This window comes from Mobula hypostoma, chromosome 19 (assembly GCF_963921235.1).
Source record: "Mobula hypostoma chromosome 19, sMobHyp1.1, whole genome shotgun sequence".
Taxonomy (NCBI): Eukaryota; Metazoa; Chordata; class Chondrichthyes; order Myliobatiformes; family Myliobatidae; genus Mobula; species Mobula hypostoma.
In genome coordinates, this window is record NC_086115.1 from 50663501 (window position 1) to 50686359 (window position 22859).

At 43.9% G+C, this 22859-nt stretch overlaps 1 protein-coding gene across 1 annotated transcript in view; it reads left to right on the forward strand.

The window, feature by feature from the left end:
• Nucleotides 1-22859, forward strand: part of chst15 (carbohydrate (N-acetylgalactosamine 4-sulfate 6-O) sulfotransferase 15) — a 214197-nt gene that overhangs the window by 15366 nt on the left and 175972 nt on the right. The gene's annotated exons all lie outside the window — the stretch shown is intronic.

The window sequence follows — 22859 nt, forward strand, 5'->3', positions numbered from 1 at the left end:
CACGAGGGGAGTTTGGTGTTCTTTTTGCTGTTTGTACGATATGTTTTTTGCGCTTGGGGAGGCTGATGTTCTTGTTGTCGTTTGCTTGATTTTGCCTTTTGTTGTGGTGGGGGTTTGATGTCCTTGTTGCCATTTTCACGATTTGTTGTTTTTTGCGTGTGTGGTTAGGTTTGATGCTCTTATTGCCATTTGTGTGATTTGTTTTTTTTTGTGCATGGGGAGAGTTGCTGTTTTTCTTTGAATGGCTACCATGAGTTTCTGTTTCATGGCTGTCTGGAGAAGACAAATTTCAAAGGTTTCAAAGGTACATTTAATGTCAGAGAAATGAATACAATATACATCCTGAAATTCTTTTTCTTCGCAAAACCATCCACGAAAACAGAGGAGTGCTCCAAAGATTGAATGAGAGTTAAATGTTAGAACCCCAAAGTACCCCCCCACAGCTCCCCCCTCACATGCATAAGCAGCAGCAAAGCAACGGCACCTCCTCCCCCACCATCAAATAAAGTATTGGCGCCCCCCCCCACCCCCACCGAGCACTCAAGCGTGCAGCAAATAATCAATAAAATACCCCAAAGACTACTCGTTCACCCGGTAATTCGACATAACACAGGCTCCCTCTCTCCCTAATAAGGGAAAAAGAGGTGTCCCCATTTCATAGTGAGAGAGGAGACATAACAAACAACTCGTTGATTTACAATGTTAAAAGTCTGTTGCGTTGCTTTTCCAAAGCTCTGTGCCCAAAGAACTCGGGTCTCTGGGCACACAGCCAGCAGCCAGCTCGCTGCTTTCCATCTTTCGTGTATTCCCACGGCACACCAGATTCTTGCAGAGGCATTGCTGGCCTCTAGAGCCACAAAATACCGAAACTCTGAAGGCACACTAGTCTTCAGTATATCGAAATGTGGCCAGACGTGAGACCCCGAGAGTGGGTTCCATTCCTGCAAGGAACCAAAGTCAGCTTGTAACTCCAGGTCAAGGTCTTCAAAAGACCCCTGTAAGGGAAATATAGAGATATTAAAGAAAGAAATAGAGCTGGTTCAGAAGATGCAAACAAAGGAGTCGCCGTTATGCACCATCCCCTTCTCAGAGTTGTATACTGCTTACATACTTTGATAATAAATGTACCCTGAAACTTGAATGATTTAAGAAATGCTTTACTTCATTGTTAATGGTATTTAATACTTCTATGTATCTGGGGCATAGCTCCCACTCTAAGTTTTCCTTAGGAGTTTAATTGGAGCAGCTTGTGCCTTGGCTATAGCCCATGTGTCTGTGTTAAATCATGAAAGACCCTTGGGGCATGTAGGGCCTCACTGCCTGCTCCAGACCATCTCAGTCAGTGGGCTTACTTTCTAGATTTGGATAAGAGAAAGATCTTGTTGCTCAACAACAAACATAGGCATTATTTTTAGCATCAGGATTCCCAGATAAATTGCCAGCAATGAACAGAACTCGTCTGAAATAATGTTCAGCTATTCTGTGACAAAGTCAAAGGCAATATGATGTACAAACAATTCCCTTCCTTCCTACCATATTCCAAATTCATTTATTCTGAATAATCCAAATTATTTATAGCAACTTTAGAAGGGAGTTACTGGGCCAGTATCAAGTTTACATGTTCCATTTTTTCCTCAGTGCTGAAGCTATTACGGAGCACCATTATGTGCTGAGAACCTCAGACCACTGCTTTCTGTATAGAAGCAAGTACCAGTAAATCCTAGAAGTTAAGATGTTTAGTTGTAACAGAAATGTGCTTTTTTTTACGATTATTGTACAAGTGATGCTTTATATGTTGAATAGATTGTAAACTGGTAAACTGCAGTACGATGTAAAAGTCTCAGGCACATATATATAGCTAAGGTGCCAAAGACTTTAGCACAGTATTGCGTTTGTCAACGTAGAGCAGAGAGCGAGTTTGCAAATCTGGTGGGAGCAAAGGATGTTGGGAATAGTGATGGTGGAGCATCATGGGAGAGATGTGGGAGTGGTGGCAGAGAAGGACTGCTAGGGGTGGGGAGACACGTGTGCAGACACACCCATCCCTGAAACACCAAGCAAGGTCATTCCAAGAAATTGGTTTATTGATCATTACAGAATGTCTCTCTGGTGCTTCCCGCTCCCTCCCCTCTCCCTTTCCTTTTTCCCAGCCATGATTACCCTCTCCTTGCCCCCTTCCCACTCTCAGTTCACAATAGAGACCTATATATGTCATGAAACTTGTTTTCTTTTGCGGCAGCAGTACAGTGGTATACCTATAATTACTACAGTACTGTGCAAGTCTTAGGCACCCTAGCTATATATATGTTCCTAAAACTTTTTCACAGTACTGTGTGTATGTACGTTTATGTATAGTGTTTCTGTAAATTCAGTATTTCCCAGTAATGGCTGCAAGAAAATTAATCTCAAGGTAGCATATGGCAACATACAAGTACAATGATAATAAACTCTCTTACTTTGAACTTTTTTTTTGTACTTTGAACTGAAAGTGATTTGTGGCAATGCAAGCACAGAGTGCTCAGCTTACCAGATCCTTCCCTTTAGCTCACAGCAAATCCAAAGAGGAACCTTATGCTTTGAAAATCAAAGCAAAATCTGCCGATGCTGTAAGTTTGAAATAACAACAGAAGGTGCTGGAAATACTCAGATTCAGCTGCTCTGTCGGTCTCTGTTTCTCTTCTCGTGGATGTGGCCTGAACTTTGTTCCTGGTAATTCTCAACATGTTAAGTCACCTTTTCTCTCACTGGCTTTTTATAAGCAATTATTACTTACTAGCTTTTCATTATCTGTATAATTTTGGCAAAGCTGTTGTTCATTGTCCGTAACCTAACCAGCCCGGAATAATTGATGGCGGGCCTTATTCTAAAACAATTGTGACTTTTGCAGAGCAGGGGCTTGTGATGTGCCAGTGGAAAGTGAGTTCAGAACATCTGTAGGGGCTTGTGATGTGCCAGTGGGAAGGAGTTCAGGACATCTGCAGCTGGTGGTGATGTGCCAGGGAAAGGAGTTCAAGACATCTGCAGCTGGTGGTGATGTGCCAGTGGGAAGGAATTCAAGACATCTGCAGGTGGTGGAGATGTGCCAGTGGGAAGGAATTCAAGACATCTGCAGGTGGGTGGAGATGTGCCAGCGGGGAGTTGCGTTCAGGACATCTGCAGCTGGTGGTGGAGATGTACCAGTGGGAAGTGAGTTCAGGACATCTGCAGCTGGTGGTGATGTGCCAGTGGGAAGTAAGTTCAGGACATCTGCAGGTGGTGGTGATGTGCCAGTGGGAAGTAAGTTCAGGACATCTGCAGGTGGTGGTGATGTGCCAGTGGGAAGTGAGTTCAGGACATCTGCAGGTGGTGGTGATGTGCCAGTGGGAGTTGAGTTCAGGACATCTGCAGCTGGTGGTGGAGATGTGCCAGTGGGAGTTGAGTTCAGGACATCTGCAGGTGGTGGAAATGTGCCAGTGGAAAGGAGTTCAGGACATCTGCAGCTGGTGGTGATGTGCCAGTGGGAGTTGAGTTCAGGACATCTGCAGGTGGTGGAGATGTGCCAGTGGGAAGTGAGTTCAGGACATCTGCAGGTGGTGGTGATGTGCCAGTGGGAGTTGAGTTCAGGACATCTGCAGCTGGTGGTGGAGATGTGCCAGTGGGAGTTGAGTTCAGGACATCTGCAGGTGGTGGAAATGTGCCAGTGGAAAGGAGTTCAGGACATCTGTAGATGGTGGAGATGTGCCAGTGGGAAGTGAGTTCAGAACATCTGCAGGTGGGTGGAGATGTGCCAGTGGGAGTTGAGTTCAGGACATCTGCAGGTGGTGGTGATGTGCCAGTGGGAGTTGAGTTCAGGACATCTGCAGGTGGTGGTGATGTGCCAGTGGGAGTTGAGTTCAGGACATCTGCAGGTGGTGGAGATGTGCCAGTGGGAGTTGAGTTCAGGACATCTGCAGGTGGTGGTGATGTGCCAGTGGGAGTTGAGTTCAGGACATCTGCAGGTGGTGGAGATGTGCCAGTGGGAAGTGAGTTCAGGACATCTGCAGGTGGTGGTGATGTGCCAGTGGGAGTTGAGTTCAGGACATCTGCAGGTGGTGGTGATGTGCCAGTGGAAAGGGAGTTCAGAATACATGTAGTGCATTTAGTTGATGGTACAGACTACAGCCATTGTATTCCAGTCGTGTAAGGAGTGAATGTTTTGAATGGTGAATTGGTTACTCATCTCATTATCTAACAACAAGAATAGGTGTTCATTTTAATCTTCAGAATCCATATGACTTGCTTTCATTGAACAGAAATCACTAACATGACGTTTAACTTTCTGCTGTGTTCTGGATGATATGACCTTCAGAATCAGATTCAGAATCTAGTTTATCATCACTGGCATGTGTCGTGAAATTTATTAACTTATCAGCAGTGCAGTTGTACAATGCAATAGATGATAATACAGAAAGAAAAATAAATAATTAAATCAGTGACAGTAAGTATATACTGTATATGTATTATTTTAAAAAGTGAGGTAGTATTCATGGGTTCAATGTCCATTTAGGAAGGAGCTGTTCCTGAATCGCTGAGCGTGTGCCTTTAGGCTTCTGTACCTCCACCCTGATGGTAACAATGAGAAGAGGACATGTCCTGGGTGATGGGCTCCTTAATGATGGACGCCGCCTTTCTGAGACACTACTCCTTGAAGATGTCTTGGATACTACTGAGGCTAGTGCCCAAATTGGAGCTTACTAACTTTACCACCCTCTGTAGTTTCTTTCAGTCCTGTGCAGTAGAACCCTTTCCCCATACAAGACAGTGATGCAGCCTGTCAGAATGCTCTCCACGGTACATCTATAGAAGTTTTTGAGTGTTCTAGGTGACAAACGAAATCTCTTCGAACTCCTAATGAAATATAACTGCTGTCTTGCCTTCTTTATAGCTGCATCGATATGTTGGGACCAGGTTAGATCCTCAGAGATCTTGACACCCAGGAACATGAAACTAATCACTCTGATTAATTTCCACCTCTGACTCCTCTATGAGGACTGGTTCATGTTCCCTCATCTTACCCTTCCTGAAGTCCACTATCAGTTCTTTGGTCTTACTGACACTGAGTGCAAGATTGTTGCTACGATACCACTCAACTAGCTGGTATATCTCACTCTGGTACATCCCCCTCCCCATCTCCCTCTAAGATTCTACTGACAATGGTTCTATCATCAGCAGGTTTATAGATGGCATTTGAGCAATACCTAGCCACACTGTCATGGGAATAGAGGGATTAGAACAGTGGGCCTAGCACACACCCCTGAGGTGAGCCAGTGTTGATCATCAAGGAAGAGGATATATTATCACCAATCCGCACAGATTGTGGACTTCCAGACGGAGGTACAGTGGCCCAGGTTTTGTAGCTTATCGACCAGGACTGTGGGAATGATGGTGTTAAATGCTGAGCTGTAGTCAATGAATAGCCTCCTGACATGGGTGTTTGTATTGTCCAGGTGATCTAAGACTGTGAGAGGATCCATTGAGATTGTGTCAGGAGTTGGTTCTAGCCATGACCAGCCTCTCAAACCATTTTATTACAGTTGATGAGAATGCTACTGATTGATAGTCATTAAGGCAGCTCACACTTCTCTTCTTAGGCACTGGAATAGTTGCCATTTTGAAGTAGGTGGGAACTTCTGACAATAGCAGTGAGAGGTTGAAAATGTCACAAGTTTTCAAAGCCTTACCAGATACTCCATCAGGGCCTGCCACCTTGCAAGGGTTCACCCTCCTGAAAGATAGCTTGACATCGGCCTCCGAGATCATAGGGTCACCAGGTGCAGCAAGGATCTTCACAGCTGTAGTTATATTCTCTCTTTCAAAGCGGGTGTAGAAGGCGTTAAGCTAATCTGATAGCAAAGCATCACTGCCATTCATGCTATTGGGTTTTGCTTTGCAGGACGTAATGTCCTACAAACTCTGCCAGAGTTGACATGCATCTGATGTCAGTCCATGGCCTCCTCTACTGCCGTGATGAGGCCACATTCAAGTTGGAGGAGCTGCACCTTATATTCCATCAGGGTAGCCCCCAACCTGATGGCATGAATATCAATTTCTCAAACTTCCAGTAATCTCTCTCCACTCTCCTTCACATTCCCCATTCCCATTTCCCTCTCTCACTTCCTTACCTACCCATCACCTCTTTCTGGTGCTCCCCCATCTTCCCTTTCTTCCACGACCTTCTGTCCTCTCCTATTAGATTTCCACTTCTCCAGCCTTTTATCACTTTCACCAATCGACTTCCCATCCCCTTTCTTCACCTCTCCCCTCCCTTCCAGTTTCACCTACACCTACTAGCTTGCATTTCATCCTCCCCTCCCCCACCCCACCTTCTTACTCTGGTTTTTCATCTTCTTTTTCTCCAGTCCTGATGAAGGGTCTTGGCCTGGTGCATTGACTGTTTACTCTTTTCCATAGATGCTGTCTGGCCTGCTGAGTTCTTCCAGTATTTTGTGTGTGTTGCTTGGATTTCCAGAATATGCTGATTTTCTCTTATTTGTCTCCACAAGTCATATCTGGTTTTCTTGTACAGACCCAGGTCACCAGACTTAAATGCCACAGACCTAGCCCTCAGTAGGCGACGAACCTCCTAGTTCATCTACAACTTTTGCATTGGGAATGTACAGCAAGTTTTTGTAGGCACACACTCATCCACACAGGTTTTAATGAAGTTGGTAACAACTGCAGCACACTCATCCAGATTCAAAGATGAATCTCTGAATACAGTCCAGTCCACCAATTCAAAGCAGTCCTTTAAGTACTCCTGTGCTTCCGTTTTCCATACCTTTTTGGTCCTCACTACTGGTGCTGCAGACTTCAGTCCTTGCCTGTACTCAGGGAGTAGAAGTACAGCCAGGTGATCAGACTTCCCGAAGTGTAAACGTGGAATAGCACGCTAGGCATTCCTAATGGTGGTGTAACAGTGGTCCAGTGTGTTGTTCCTTCTGGTTCTACAAGTGATTTGTTGATGGCAGTTATTTAGTGACTTTTTCAAGCTGGCCTAGTTAAAATCCTCCAAAATGATGTTGAAGGCATCAGGATTTGCTGTTTCGTGCATGATAATCCCAGAGGCTCCTTGGGTAAGAGTGACCATAATATGGTGGAATTCTTCTTTAAGATGGAGAGTGACATAGTTAATTCAGAAACAAAGGTTCTGAACTTAAAGAAGGGTAACTTTGAAGGTATGAGACGTGAATTAGCTAAGATAGACTGGCAAATGACACTTAAAGGGTTGACAGTGGATATGCAAAGGCAAGCATTTAAAGATCGCATGGATGAACTACAACAATTGTTCATCCCAGTTTGGCAAAAGAATAAATCAAGGAAGGTAGTGCACCCGTGGCTGACAAGGAAAATTAGGGATCGTATCAATTCCAAAGAAGAAGCATACAAATTAGCCAGAAAAAGTGGCTCACCTGAGGACTGGGAGAAATTCAGAGTCCAGTAGAGGAGGACAAAAGGCTTAATTAGGAAAGGGAAAAAAGATTATGAGAGAAAACTGGCAGGGAACATAAAAACTGACTGTAAAAGCTTTTATAGATATGTGAAAAGAAAAAGATTGGTTAAGACAAATGTAGGTCCCCTACAGACAGAAACAGGTGAATTGATTTTGGGGAGCAAGGACATGACAAACCAATTGAATAACTACTTTAGTTCTGTCTTCACTAAGGAGGACAAAAATAATCTTCCGGAAATAGTAGGGGACAGAGGGTCCAGTGAGATGGAGGAACTGAGGGGAATACATGTTAGTAGGGAAGTGGTGTTAGGTAAATTGAAGGGATTAAAGGCAGATAAATCCCCAGGGCCAGATGGTCTGCATCCCGGAGTGCTTAAGGAAGTAGCCCAAGAAATAGTGGATGCATTAGTGATAATTTTTCAAAACTCTTTAGATTCTGGACTAGTTCCTGAGGATTGGAGGGTGGCTAATGTAACCCCACTTTTTAAAAAAGGAGAGAGAGGGAAACTGGGGAACTATAGACCGGTTAGCCTAACATCGGTGGTGGGGAAAATGCTAGAGTTAGTTATCAAAGATGTGATAACAGCACATTTGGAAAGCGGTGAAATCATCGGACAAAGTCAGCATGGATTTGTGAAAGGAAAATTATGTCTGACGAATCTCATAGAATTTTTTGAGGATGTAACTAGTAGAGTGGATAGGGGAGAACCAATGGATGTGGTATATTTGGATTTTCAAAAAGCTTTTGACAAGGTCCCACACAGGAGATTAATGTGCAAACTTAAAGCACACGGTATTGGGGTGAGGTATTGATGTGGATAGAGAATTGGTTGGCAGACAGGAAGCAAAGAGTGGGAATAAACGGGACCTTTTCAGAATGGCAGGCAGTGACTAGTGGGGTACCACAAGGCTCAGTGCTGGGACCCCAGTTGTTTACAATATATATTAATGACTTAGATGAGGAAATTAAATGCAGCATCTCCAAGTTTGCAGATGACATGAAGCTGGGCGGCAGTGTTAGCTGTGAGGAGGATGCTAAGAGGATGCAGGGTGACTTGGATAGGTTAGGTGAGTGGGCAAATTCATGGCAGATGCAATTTAATGTGGATAAATGTGAGGTTACCCACTTTGGTGGCAAAAACAGGAAAACAGATTATTATCTGAATGGTGGCCGATTAGGAAAAGGGGAGGTGCAACGAGACCTGGGTGTCATTATACATCAGTCATTGAAAGTGGGCATGCAGGTACAGCAGGCGGTGAAAAAGGCGAATTGTATGCTGGCATTTATAGCAAGAGGATTTGAGTACAGGAGCAGGGAGGTACTACTGCAGTTGTACAAGGCCTTGGTGAGACCACACCTGGAGTATTGTGTGCAGTTTTGGTCCCCTAATCTGAGGAAGGACATCCTTACCATAGAGGGAGTACAAAGAAGGTTCACCAGATTGATTCCTGGGATGGCAGGACTTTCATATGATGAAAGACTGGATCGACTAGGCTTATATGCATTGGAATTTAGAAGATTGAGGGGGGATCTTATTGAAGTGTATAAAATCCTAAAGGGATTGGACAGGCTAGATGCAGGAAGATTGTTCCCGATGTTGGGGAAGTCCAGAACGAGGGGTCACAGTTTGAGGAAAAAAGGGAAGCCTTTTAGGACGGAGATTAGGAAAAACTTCTTCACACAGAGAGTAGTGAATCTGTGGAATTCTCTGCCACAGGAAACAGTTGAGGCCGGTTCATTGGCTATATTTAAGAGGGAGTTAGATATGGCCCTTGTGGCTAAATGGATCAGGGGGTATGGAGAGAAGGCTGGTACAGGGCTCTGAGTTGGATGATCAGCCATGATCATACTGAATGGTGGTGCAGGCTTGAAGGGTCGAATGGCCTACTCCTGCGCCTATTTTCTATGTTTAGGCGGGTTATTGGGTGTCATTTGATAGCACTGACAATGCATCTTCCATCACTTTGCTGAAGACAGAGAGTGCATTTATTCAGGATTAACATGATGCAGTTGGTCAACGTTACAGATTGCCAGGCAGCTGCCAGTGTTATAACAGGCTGGATAGAAGAAAGCCTGCACTGGAAAGCATAATTTTAGTGTTACAGCTGGGACATGGTCTTCTCCCATGTTCTTTGCTATATCCAGCTGTTACTTAATGTCATGTGGAATTAACAGAATTGGCTGAGCTTGGTTTTTTGATGGTGGGATCTTAGGGAGGAAGTAAGGATGATCACCCATTAGGCACTGATGGCTGTGAATGTTTCAGCCTGGTTAATGTCCCATGCACTGGGCTGTTACAAGTGTATTTGGATATCCATGAGCAATATTTTCTTGCAAAGTTTGCAAAATGTCTAAATTGGAATGATTAAATCTGGTCCCACAACAGACTTTTAAAAACGCAAACAACAGGAATTCTGCAGATGCTGGAAATTCCAGCAACACACATCAAAGTTGCTGGTGAACGCAGCAGGCCAGGCAGCATCTCTAGGAAGAGGCGCAATCGACGTTTCAGGCCGAGACCCTGACGAAGGTTCTCGGCCTGAAACGTCCACTGCGCCTCTTCCTAGAGATGCTGCCTGGCCTACTGCGTTCACCAGCAACTTTGATGTGTGTTCCCACAACAGACTTGTCTTGTCTTAACCATTTGTGATATGTCAGATTCTATTCTTAGCAACAAATTTGCTTACCATGTTCTATGTTAGTCATTTTCCTTACACTCCGTCTATTAGTCACCTTCTGGAGTAAATTATAAAAATTGAGAACAGTCTCAATTCTAGAAAGAAGTATATTTCTATTCGTTAATTTAATTCTGATGACAAATTTCCATGTAAAATACTGAATTAATGTACTTTTAGGTACTTGTAGATGTACAAATTTCAAAAAGAAAATGAAAGAGGTGTCTATTTAAGTGGAACAAAGGACAAATGTCAGTAATGTAGACTCATCAGGTCAGGAAACATTTTCATTAGAAATGGCCAGTTCCTCATCCATGCATATTAGCTCAGATATTTCTCCCTCCACTAGCATAATCTGACTTGTTGGGCATTTTCTACAGTTTTGAATTTCCATTTTTACATTTATTATATTTTCTCTCTAACAGCCCTCATTATCATCTTGTCTTCATCGACTTTTGTCCCCAGAGCAAACTTGGCCTCACGCTATCAGAGATGTTCCCTTTGTCCTATCGATACATAGTATATAGAACAGTATAGTACAGGAACAATTCCGTCTGCCTATAATGTTGTGCCAAACTAATTAAACTAGTAATTAAATATCTAAGTAAATTAATCTCTTCTACCTACACAATATCCATATTCCTCTATTCTCTGCACATTCATGTGACCATCTAAGAGCCTCTTAAAATCTTCTATCACATTTGCATCTACTACCAGTGCCTTCCAAGAAACTAACACTTTCTGTGTAAAATATTTGGCCCACATATGCCCTTTGAACTTATCTCTCATCTTAAGTTCATGCCCTCGAGTATAAAATGTTTAGACCCTGGGAGAAAGGTACTAGACGACCATCTATAACTCTAATAATCCTATAAACTTCTATGAAGTCTTCCCTCAGCCTGTTCCAGAGTTGCCATATAGCAGTTAACTTCCGGTTAAGTTAGTCGTTTGAATACTTCTTGCTATTGTTGAGCAGAGTTTAGTAAATGTTTATGTTTGATCATTGTTGCTGGTCACGTGACACTACCAGGAAAGATTCATGAAATGTGTATGATGGTCAGGAAAAAGTTGGTTGCGCCATGATGTTGTGATATGATTGAGCACTGGAATCCCTAATTCCCACAGACCAGTGTAAATGAGCTTCTGGAAAATATGCAAACATCCCTCAACAGAACCTAATATCGAGAGGGAAATTCCAAACTGTTGCCAATTAATTAACTTTCTGAAAACCCAAGTATTCATGAAATTATTATTACTATTTGACTATGGTTCCTCAAGGTTGCCATAGTGGGGGAGTACAGTCCCTCCACCACCTAGGCGGGTTGCAGGACCTGTAATGGTAACTGTAACCTATTAAATGCTCCCAATGGCGTGTTTCTCAAATAGACTCCGACAACCAAGTCCAGCTTCTGGCCTTTATGTGTGGCTTATTACTAGGCCCAATGAAATCGTTTCGACTGACAGGAGAAGGGGCAAAGGCAGGTCACTGGTGCCTTAGGATCAAAAGACCAAAAGACCAATCACTTCATGCAGATGGAGCTCGTCAGCCATGGTTGGCAGCTCATCTAGGAGAAGGAAAGCTCTGATTTCAAACCTCAACTGCCTTGCAGCTATACCCGCTCACGGGGAAGACTTTGGGAGTAAACCCTGAGGGAAAATCTGGAGCTGGTGTCCCTAAAGCAGTCCTACACTGACTGGTAACTCTCGCAAGTACCTCTGTGCCAAACTGCATCAGTTCGTACCGTTCCTTTTGATTCATCAGCTGCATGGAGAGGGGGAGCCTGCTGCAATGGCCACCAGCTTGCTCTCCACATCATGCTGCCCTGCCTTGCATACTATCTTGTGTAGACAACTAGAATGCAACATCCGCAGTTGCCCCCCATCAATGGAGGGCCTACTTCAACCACTATTAGACCTTTACTGTGCTGTAAATTTCTGAGGCACCCAAAGAACTCAATGGCAAGATAAAATTTCTGTTAGCCTTCAAAAACGTGTGTTCTACTAAAGAAAGATTATGATTTAGCAGAATAAGTAAACAGCTTGCTTGAAAAAAAAGCTCATTTCCATGGGTTTCTGAGTTATGATGCAAAATATTAGTTTTCAAGAAGGTACCACATCTTGTTGGATGTTCCACTTGTGTCAATGCTGTAATCCTACTGACTTCAGAAATGCAGGTATCCTTGATCTTGGTGATGGGGCAGTTTTCCAAATGTAGTTAATGGTAAACATCCTTTGCTTTCAGTCACATGCATACATCTGAACCAAATACTCATTGCAGCCATCTTTAGCTTGAGTATATCTTAATTTTGAAAATCCGCAGATTGCTATTTTGATTGGATTTTAATTTTAAAAAAAGGATATTTGTGTTGCTGTGGAAATCCTGTGGTTCCTTGGGGCATTTTTAAAAAAATACCATTGTCTCTACAAAGCCTTCAAATTCACTGGAAGGATACACAAACTAATGTCAGTATCCTTTCTGGCCATCATCTCTGGCTATACATTTGGCTCTAACGGGTAGGCCATATTGTTCATTTTTCTAACGGACTAATCTACTCCAAGATCTGTCACAGGAAGGGGTCAGAGGAAAAGATTCAAGGTTGTGCTCAAAGCTTTTCAAAACATCCACACTGATCCTGGCCCCACTCAAAATGGAGAAGGAGAATTCTAGATTATCGTGAGAACCTTATATACCAGGAGACGAGGAAACCCAGGTGTTAGGGATGGAGGGGGCACATTATCACACAAACTATGTAAGGCCTCTCCTGCTCCATCTGTGGAAGAGTCTGTCATTTATACATTGGCATGATTATGCACCTCAGAACCCACAAAACTGGAGTGGAAAGAAGAAGGTGACAAACTAAAAGAAGAAGAAAATGGAGAAAAGGAAGTCAAAGGAGTCAAAGACAGACATCTGTTTCTTGCTTGAGACCGACTTGCGACTGTCGCTTGAATCATTCCAACCATAATCTCCAGTCTTGTCACACCATGATGATAGATATGTTGAGCTGAGCTCCCCAACATCTGATCTGATAGTTCGACAAGTTCCCGCTCCTTCACTCCTCAGCCACCAACAAACCCATCCTCCTTTCTTCGACTGGCGACTTTTCATTCGACCCCAGCCACCGACATAACAAGTTGAGCTGTCTTCTGATCATGGCCTCACCAGTAGCGGTCAGATCACTGACCCCACCCATCATCCTGTCTTTTCTCCTGGAACGTCCTCATTTTGTGCAACCCTCAACAATTTAACTGAATTCGTTTACATTCTCTAAAATAGCAAAGGAAAGACTTCCCAAGTACCCCCAGTAGTCTCTTCTGTTCATGTGCAGAGAACTCATATAACCATATAACAATTACAGCACGGAAACAGGCCATCTCGGCCCTTCTAGTCCTTGTGAACTCTTACTCTCACCTAGTGCCACTGACCTGCACTCAGCCCATAACCCTCCATTCCTTTCCTGTCCATATAGCTATCCAACTTAACTTTAAATAACAACATCAAACTTGCCTCAACCACTCCTTGCATGATCGCTCTGAAATTCCCAACAGAGGGACCTTAATTAAAACAATTATTGATCCAAAAGTTCAAAGTAAAATTATTATTGAAGTGTATATATGTTACCATGAGATTCATTTTCTGAATTGAATTGACTTTATTTCTTACATTCTTCACACACGTGAGTAAAAATCTTTATGTAACGTCTCCGTCTTTGTATGTGCAATGTGCAATTTATAGTAATTTATGATAAATAGTATGTACAGTACTATTATACAACAGAACAATCAATAAGAACCGGAAGAAGCTGCAGAAGATCGTGAATATGGCACAGCACATCACACAAACCAATCTTCCATCCTTGGACTCACTTTACACCGCACGCTGTCGGAGCAGTGCTGCCAGGATAATCAAGGACACGACCCACCCAGCCAACACACTTTCCGTCCCTCTTCCCTCCGGGAGAAGGCTCAGGAGCTTGAAGACCAGATTTGGGAACAGCTTCTTTCCAACTGTGATAAGACTGCTGAACGGATCCTGACCCGGATCTGGACCATACTCTTCAAATATGGTCTTCAAAAAAACCTGCCTCTCAGTTTTTTTACACTACCTTACTTCCCATTTTTCTATTTTCTATTTATGATTTATAATTTAAATTTTTATTATTTACTATCAATTTGTACTCCAGGGAGCACGAAGAGCAGAATTAAATATCGCTGTGATGATTGTATGCTCTAGTGTCAATTGTTTGGTGACAATAAAGTATAAAGTATATAGCTTTGAAATACAATTATGCCAGTGTGAATTAATCAGTCTGATGGCCTGGTGGAAGATGCTGTCCTGGAGCTTGTTGGTCCAGGCTTTAATGCTGCAGTACCGTTTCCTGGATGGTAGCAGCTGGAACAGTTTGTGATTGGGGTGACTCAGGTCTCCAATGATCCTTCAGGCCCTTTTTATGCATCTGTCACTGCAAATGTCCTGAATAGTGGGAAGTTCACATCTACAGATGCGCTGGGCTGCCTGCACCACTCTCTGCAGAGTCCTGCGATTGAGGGAAGTATAGTTCCCGTACCAGACAGTGATACAGCCAATCAGGATGCTCTCAGTTGTGGGCATACACAATAAATCTATGGAAAAATAACCATAACAGAATCACAGAATCAATGAAAGACAGTCAAACCTGGACATTCAACCAGAGTGAAAAAGACAGCAAACTGTGCAAATACAAAAGAAAGAAACAATAATAAGAAATAAATATTGAAAACATGACATGAAGGGTCCTAGAACATGAGTCCATTGGTTGTAGGAACAGTTCAGTGATGGGGCAAGTGAAATTGAGTGAATTATTCCCCTTTGGTTCAAGAGCCTGATGGTTGAGTGGTAATAACTTCCTGAACCAGGTGGTGTGAGTCCCGAAGCTCTTGTATCTTCTTCCTGATGGCAGCAGCGAGAAGACAGCATGTACTGGGTGGTGGTGGGGCCCTAATGTTGGATGATGCTTTCCTGCGACAGTGTTTTAGGTAGATGTGCTCAAGGTTTTCTTGTACAGCCAGTCAATATACACATTTCTACACATCTATTCAACCCAATCAGGAGCCTTTCGATGTTTAGATTATCAAACCAGGGAATTATTTGTATTACTCATGTTTCAGAATTTGTAAAGTGACTGTCAACAGAAAAAATGTTGTAATGCCAGAAACAGACAAATAAGACGGAGCGCCATGGTAGCATGGTGGTTAGTGCAACACTATCACAGCTTGGGGCGTCCGAGTTCAATTCCAGCGTCCTCTGCAAGGAGTGTATATGCCCTCCCTATGTGCGGGTTTTCCCTGGGTGCTCTGGTTTCCTTCTCAGTCCAAGGAGCTCCCAGGAAGGTTAATTAGTCATTGTAAATTGTCCTGTGATTAGGTTAGGGTTAAATCAGTGTTGTTTTGTGCTGCTGGGATGGTGTGGCTCAAAGGGCCGGGAGGGCTGAGTTCTGCACTGTATCACTAAATAAATACAAATAAAAATAAAGATTAATTTGTAGCTACATGTGTAAGATAAAGATTGGCCCTCTTCCTAGTAACAACACCACACCCACACCAGCTTGTGACCCTCACGTAAACCCTGTCCACCCAGCTCATAATTTGCTGAATCCACCCACTCTGACCACTGATCTGCTGACATGAGCCCCTCCTATCAATCTCTGACTAAATACAACTGCTGATCTATGAAGCTGACAGTCCTTCCACTCTTGAATGCCAATGTTTCTCCAAAAGTACTTCAAGCTATTTACTCTGAGCATCAGTACTGATACTCTTTAATGTGGCACATTATTCACATCATGACAGCTTAAAGTACAGATTATTGTTATCATTATTATTAGACAATGAAGCATTAAAAGCTAATAGCTATCTCTATCTCAGAACACAGGAATAATAGGTCATTCTGCTTTTTGAAGTCTTAAGACTTGTTTCCAGAACATGCCACACCCTTGGCCAAAGCTGTTCCAGCATAGACACAATAATGCCTACCGTGCTATTCCACGCCCTCACTTCGGGAAGTCTGATCACCTAGCTGTACTTCTACTCCCCGAGTATAGGCAGAGATTGAAGACTGCAGCACCAGTAGTGAGGACCAAGAAGGTATGGACAAAGGAAGCACAGGAGCGCCTACAGGACTGCTTTGAATCGGTGGACTGGACTATATTCAGGGATTCATCTTCGAATCTGGATGAGTATGTTGCAGATGTTACCGACTTCATTAAAACCTGTGTGGATGAGTGTATGCCTACAAAGACTTACTGTACATTCCCAAACCAAAAGCCGTGGATAAACCAGGAGGTACATTATCTGCTGAAGGCTAAATCTGTGGCATTCAAGTCTGGTGACCCAGGCCTGCACCAGAAAACCAGGTATGATTTGTGGAGGCCTGTTTCAAGGATGAAGATTCAGTTTCAAACGAGGTTGGTAGTGACATCGGATGCATGACAATTATGGCAGGGTTTGCAAGACATTACATCCTACAAAGCGCAACCCAGTAGCTTGAATGGCAGCAATGCTTCACTACCAGATGAACTCAATGCCTTCTATGCCCGCTTTGAAAGGGAGAACACAACTACAGCTGTGAAGATCCCTGCTGCACCTGATGACCCTGTGACCTCTGTCTCAGGGACCGATGTTAGACTGTCTCTAAAGAGAGTGAACAATCGCAAGGCAGAAGGTCCTAATGGAATAGGGACCTGGTAAGGCTCTGAAAAGCTGTGCCAACCAACTGGCGGGAGTATTCAAGGACATTTTCAACCTTTCACTGCTACGGGTGCAAGTTCCCACTTGCTTCAAAAAGACAACAATTATAGCAGTGCCTAAGAAGCTGCTTTAATGACTATCGTCCAGTAGCACTCTCATCTACAGTGATAAAATGCTTTGAGAGGTTGGTCATGACTAGACTGAACTCCTGTCTCAGCAAGGACTTGGTCCCATTGCAATCTGCCTATCGTCACAATAGGTCAATGGCAGATGCAGTCTCAGTAGCTCTTCACACGGTTTTAGACCACCTGGACAACACAAACACCTATGTCAGGATGCTGTTCATTGACTATAGTTCAGCATTTAATACCATCATTCCCATAATCCTGATTGAGAAGTTGCAGAACCTGGGCCTCTGTAACCCTCTCTGCAATTGGATTGACGTTTCAGGCCGGAACCCTTCGTCAGGACTGAAGAATGAAGATGCTTCCCCATCTTTCATTCTTCAGTCCTGACGAAGGGTTCTGGCCCGAAACGTCGACTCATCGTTTCTAACTGATGCTGCCCGACCTGCTGAGTTCATCCAGCGTACTGAAAGTGTTGCTTTGATCACAGCATCTGCAGATTATCTTGTGTCTGCAATTGGATCCTTGACTTTCTAACCGGAAGACCACAATCTGTGCGGATTGGTGATAACGTCTCCTTCTCACTGACGATCAGCACTGGTGCACCTCAGGAATGTGTGCTTAGCCCACTGCTCTACTCTTTATACACCCATGACTGTGTGGCTAGGCATAGCTCAAATACCACCTATAAATTTGCTGACAATATGACCATTGGTCTGGCCAATGCTTTATAAAGCGTCAGCATTACATCCTCGCTCTTATATTGTAGCCTTCTTGAAATGAATGCTAACTTGACAGGCACTCAATGCGCAACTATTCACTCACTCCAGAAGCAGTGCACAGTAGCATCCACTGGATACACTGCAGCATCTCACCAAGATTCTTCCAAATATATTACCCCCTACCAGCTGGGACAAGGGCAGGTGAAGCAAGGGATCACCACCAGCTGGAAGTGGTCCTCCAAGCTGTGTGTCATCCTGACTTGGATATATATTCAGTGACCACTTAATTAGGTACACCTGTACACATGCTCATTAAAGCAAATAACTAATCAGCCAATCATGTTGCAGCAACTCAAGGCATAAAAACATACAAACATGGTCAAGAGGGTCAGCACATCAGGATGGGGAAAGAAACGTGATTTAAGTGACTTTGACTGCTCAATGTCTGCTGGTGCCAGAGGGGGTGGTTTGAGTATCTCAGAGATTGCTGATCTCCTGAGATTTTCACACACATCGGTCTCTAGAATTTACAGAAAATGGTGCAAAAAATAGAAAAAAAAAATCCACTAAGTGGCAGTTCTGTTGGTGAAAATGGTTAGTTAATGAGAGAGGTCAGAGGAGAATGGCCAGACTGGTTTAATCTGACAGGAAGGTGACTGTAACTCAAATAACCACCCCTTACGCGCTTGTAACATCATTAAAAACTCATCCCATCCCGGACATTGTCTGTGCAATCTCCTGCCATCTGGTAGGAAATACAGAATCATTTTACCCAAGACAGTAAGACTGAAAATCAGTTTCTTCCTGAGGGCTGTTGTACAGCTGAATAACGCTACACCCCAGCTTGCCAAAGGCCTTTGAGCGTTATGGACGACCAAAGTCACATGTTGTGTGTAAATATGGATTTTTTAAAAAGTAAGCTGTACTGCATGCATTGTAAATATCTGTCTTCACTGACTAGAGTAGCACCACAAACTCGTTGTCTTGAGCAATGACAATAAAATTCTATTCTATTCAACAACAGCAGTGTGCAAAAGAGCACCTCTGAATGCAGAACACGACAAATTTGAAGCGGATGGTCTACAGCAGCAGGAGACGACAGACATACACTTAGAGGCTACTTTATTCAGTACAGGGGGTACGTAATAAAGAAGCCACTGAGTGTATATCTCTGTCCGCCAGAGAAAGCAGGATCTCCCAGTGGCCATACATTTTAATTCCACATCCCATTCCCATTCTGACATGTCCATCCACGGCCTCCTCTACTGTAAAGATGAAACCACACTCAGGTTGGAGGAACAACATCTTATATTCCGTCTGGGTAGCCTCCAACCTGATGGCATGAACATCTACTTCTCTAACTTCCGCTAGTGTCCCACCTCCCCCTAGTACCCCATCCGTTATTTATTTTTATACATACATTCTTTCTCTCACTCTCCTTTTTCTCCCTCTGTCCCTCTGACTGTACCCCTTGCCCATCCTCTAGTTTCCCCCCGCCTTGTCTTTCTCCCCGGACCTCCTGTCCCATGATCCTCTCGTATCCCTTTTGCCTATCACCTGTCCAGCTCTTGGCTCCATCCCTCCCCCTCCTGTCTTCTCCTATCATTTTGGATCTCCCCCTCCCCCTCTCACTTTCAAATCTCTTACTAACTTTTCCTTCAGTTAGTCCTGACGAAGGGTTTTGGCCTGAAACGTCGACTGTACCTCTTCCTAGAGATGCTGCCTGGCCTGCTGCGTTCACCAGCAACATTGGTGTGTGTTGAGTGTATATCTCTGTTCATTCAATGTTACAGAGCCAAGATCCCAGAACTCTCTCCCTTACTGCATTCTAGGTATACACACAATTCAAGTACTGCAATGGTCTAAGATGGTAGCTTCTCAAAGAAAGTTAGAATAGGCAAAACCTGCATACCTTGAATGAATAAAAGAAATATTTTAAGTAATTGAGGTGCATTTTGATACTGTCAGTTTCATTTTTATAATCCTCAGTAACAATCACTTTTTTTTCACAGTTTTGAAGTGTTCAGTTGACACAGCCTCATCAGCTTTATAGGAAAGTTTTAGATTTCATTGACTTTAGAATAAGAATCAGGTTTAATATCATTGGCATGTATCATGAAATTTGTTGTAATGCAGCAGCAGTACATGGCAATACATCTTAATTACAACTGAAAATTACAATAAGTATATATAAAAAGTTAAATTAAATAAGAACACAAAAAGATAAAAGTAGTGAGGTAGTGTTCATGGGTTCGATGTCCGTTCAGAAATCAGATGCCAGAGGGGAAGACACTGTTCCTGAATCATTGAATGTGTGCCTTCAGGCTCCTTTACTCCCTTCCTGACAGTAGCCATGAGAAGTGGGTATGTCCTGGGTGGTTGGTTGGTTGGCATCCGTCTGTCTCAGAGGGCAATGGGTGATGATGATCATGATGCCTGGGCGGAAGGTATGGAGATCCCGAGATGCCCAGTCGTCCTGATTCCCCTCTTGGCCTCATCAGTGTAGTCCAATGGAAAGCTTACGAAGCAATACGTTTGGCACCAATTTGGCTGCAGGAATCGCCAGAAGGATGTTCAATGACATCCAGCCGCCTTAGGGGTTCCACTCTGGATTTGTTGCCCGGCTTTACTCTCACAGCCTTTGTCTCTCTTGAGGCTGCCCACAAGACAGTAGGGCTACTTACCCATAGCTGAGGATCTAGTTCACGAGCACCAGGGCGTGTCCACACACCGGTGGGCATGCGTGGCAAGTGTGCAGGAGCCAGACCTCCTCCCCGTCCTCTGTAGTTCAGCCTGAGTCCGAAGGGAATTCAGTTTCCATGTGCCACCGGTGAGGAGCCACTACCTGAGGCTAGCTGTTGGAGAGGCTATGTACTGGCAGGGAGAGATTTACACATTCAGCTCTCCTTTTTGCAAGCCTGCTAGTCAGTGGTAGAAGCCGACAGTGAGAGCAGCAAGAACTACCCACTACACTACCACACTAGATGTGTCGCAACAACCATTTTGACACCATTTCCTGGGCGATGGTGGTCTTTAATGATGAATGCCATCTTTTTGAGGCATCGCTCCACGAAGCTGTCCTGGATGTTCAGGAAGTTAGAGCCCGTAGTGAAACTGACTGAGCTTATAACTTCCTGCGGCTTATTTTGATCCCATGCAGTGCCTCCCCCTATACCAGACAGTGATCCAGCCAATTAGAATACTCTCCATGATACATCTGTAGGAATTTGCAAGGGACTTTGGTGACATACCTGATCTCCTCAACCTCCTCATGAAATATAGCCTCTGTCATGCCTTCTTTGTAACTGCATCGGTACGTTGGGCCCAGGATAGATCCTCAGACATGTTGACACCCAGGAACTTGAAACTGCTCATCTTTTCCACTTCTGATCCCTCAATGAGGACTGGTGTGTGAATGAGGGGATAATTCCTGATATCTCTAAGGAAAGAGTTAGTCTCTCCGTTTCCTCCTTTAGATCCTTGAATGGTAATAAAGACATCAGTGGTCATTCATTAATCGTTCACTCAGAAGAGAATACAGATATAGATTGTAGAATTTATCCTCATAATGTAACACCTGTTATCCCCAGGATCATTCAAGTGAAGCTATTCCATGTCGACTCCAAGCCCATTGTACTGTTTCTGCATGACTGGCCCTCTACACGTAACCCAGACTGTACAGGAAAACTAGACTTCAGAGTTTTCCATCAGAAACATCACTACTTTATCTACGCAACCTACTCATATTCAGCTTCAGAGCCTTCTCTCATGGCTTCAAGGGGTTTTATATTGTAGGGGTCCTAACCTATCAGGTCTCTTATGCCATGTGCTTTCATCTGTAAGGCGACACTGTCATGAGAGATTGAGTGCATTTGGTGACTCCGCAGGAGAAGAGTGGCATTACAAATGATGTGGGGAACCCAGAGTGGGGGAAAGAGTGGATAGGGGGTGTAAGAGAGGTATATAGATAGGTAGATACTTTATTGATCCCGAAGGAAGTTACAGTGTCACAGTAGCATTACAAGTGCACAGATATAAAAATTAGAAGTAGAAAGAATAAAAATTAAGTCACCTCATACAGTCTAACAGGAGGGGGTCATCACTTCTCCGGCTATAGATTGACTCATTATAGAGCCTAATGGCTAAGGGTAAGAATGACCTCACACTGCGCTCTTTGGAGCAGCACAGTTGTCTTAGCCTATTACTAAATGTGCTCCTCTGTTCAGCCAAGGTGGTGTGCAGAGGATGAGAAACATTGTCCAGAATTGCCAGGACTTTCTGTAGGGTCCTTTGTTCTGCCACAGCCTCCAGTGTGTCACTCATGTTGATGCCATTGCCCCAGCACACCACAGCATAGAAGATTGTACTGGCCACAACAGACTGGTAGAACATGTGAAGGAGAGGCCTGTGTACTCCAAAGGAGCTCAGTCTCCCCAGGGAGTAGAGGCAACTCTGGCTCTTCTTGTACACTGCCTCTGTGTTGGTGCTCTCCTCAAGTCTGTCATCCAGATGCACCCCCAGGTACTTGTAGGTCCTTGCCTACAATGCAAATATGTAAGGAATTGTGTGGTGGAAAAGTCTCGAGAGGCAGAGGGAGGAGGTGGGATTATGATAGGTCACTGGATTTACCTTTCATAAAATGTATTGATTCCAGGAGCATGGCCCACTTCTGCTCCTGAGCCTCTCTGAGGTTCTCAGCAAGAGCCTCTTGACCTCACTTGTAGCCTCCTTCCTCCCAATCCAGGAGAGAGCATTCTCACATCTTACAGATTATCCGAGTGAGCAGACCAGGGAGCTGACAATAAGGCAGGTGAAGACAAGCCACTCCTGCATGTGCTAATGGTGTGTAATCGTGCTCCCAGTGTGCCTCAGATATTGTACTACAGTTTCTGTCACCAGTTAAACACATCTGCTAATTCCTGCACAACAAGGTCCTACAAAGAACGACGGCATAAATGACAGTTGATTCTGTTTTAGGAGATGTGGATTATGTTTGGTTGAGGGAAATTGTTGTTTAAGAATATCCTGCTGTGATGCTGAGTTGCATCCTAGAATGCACTGGGACACACATCAGTGATGTAACCTGGGGTCATTGGGTGTTTTAGGTCTTTCAACATCAGATACTCTTGCCCAGGTGGCCTA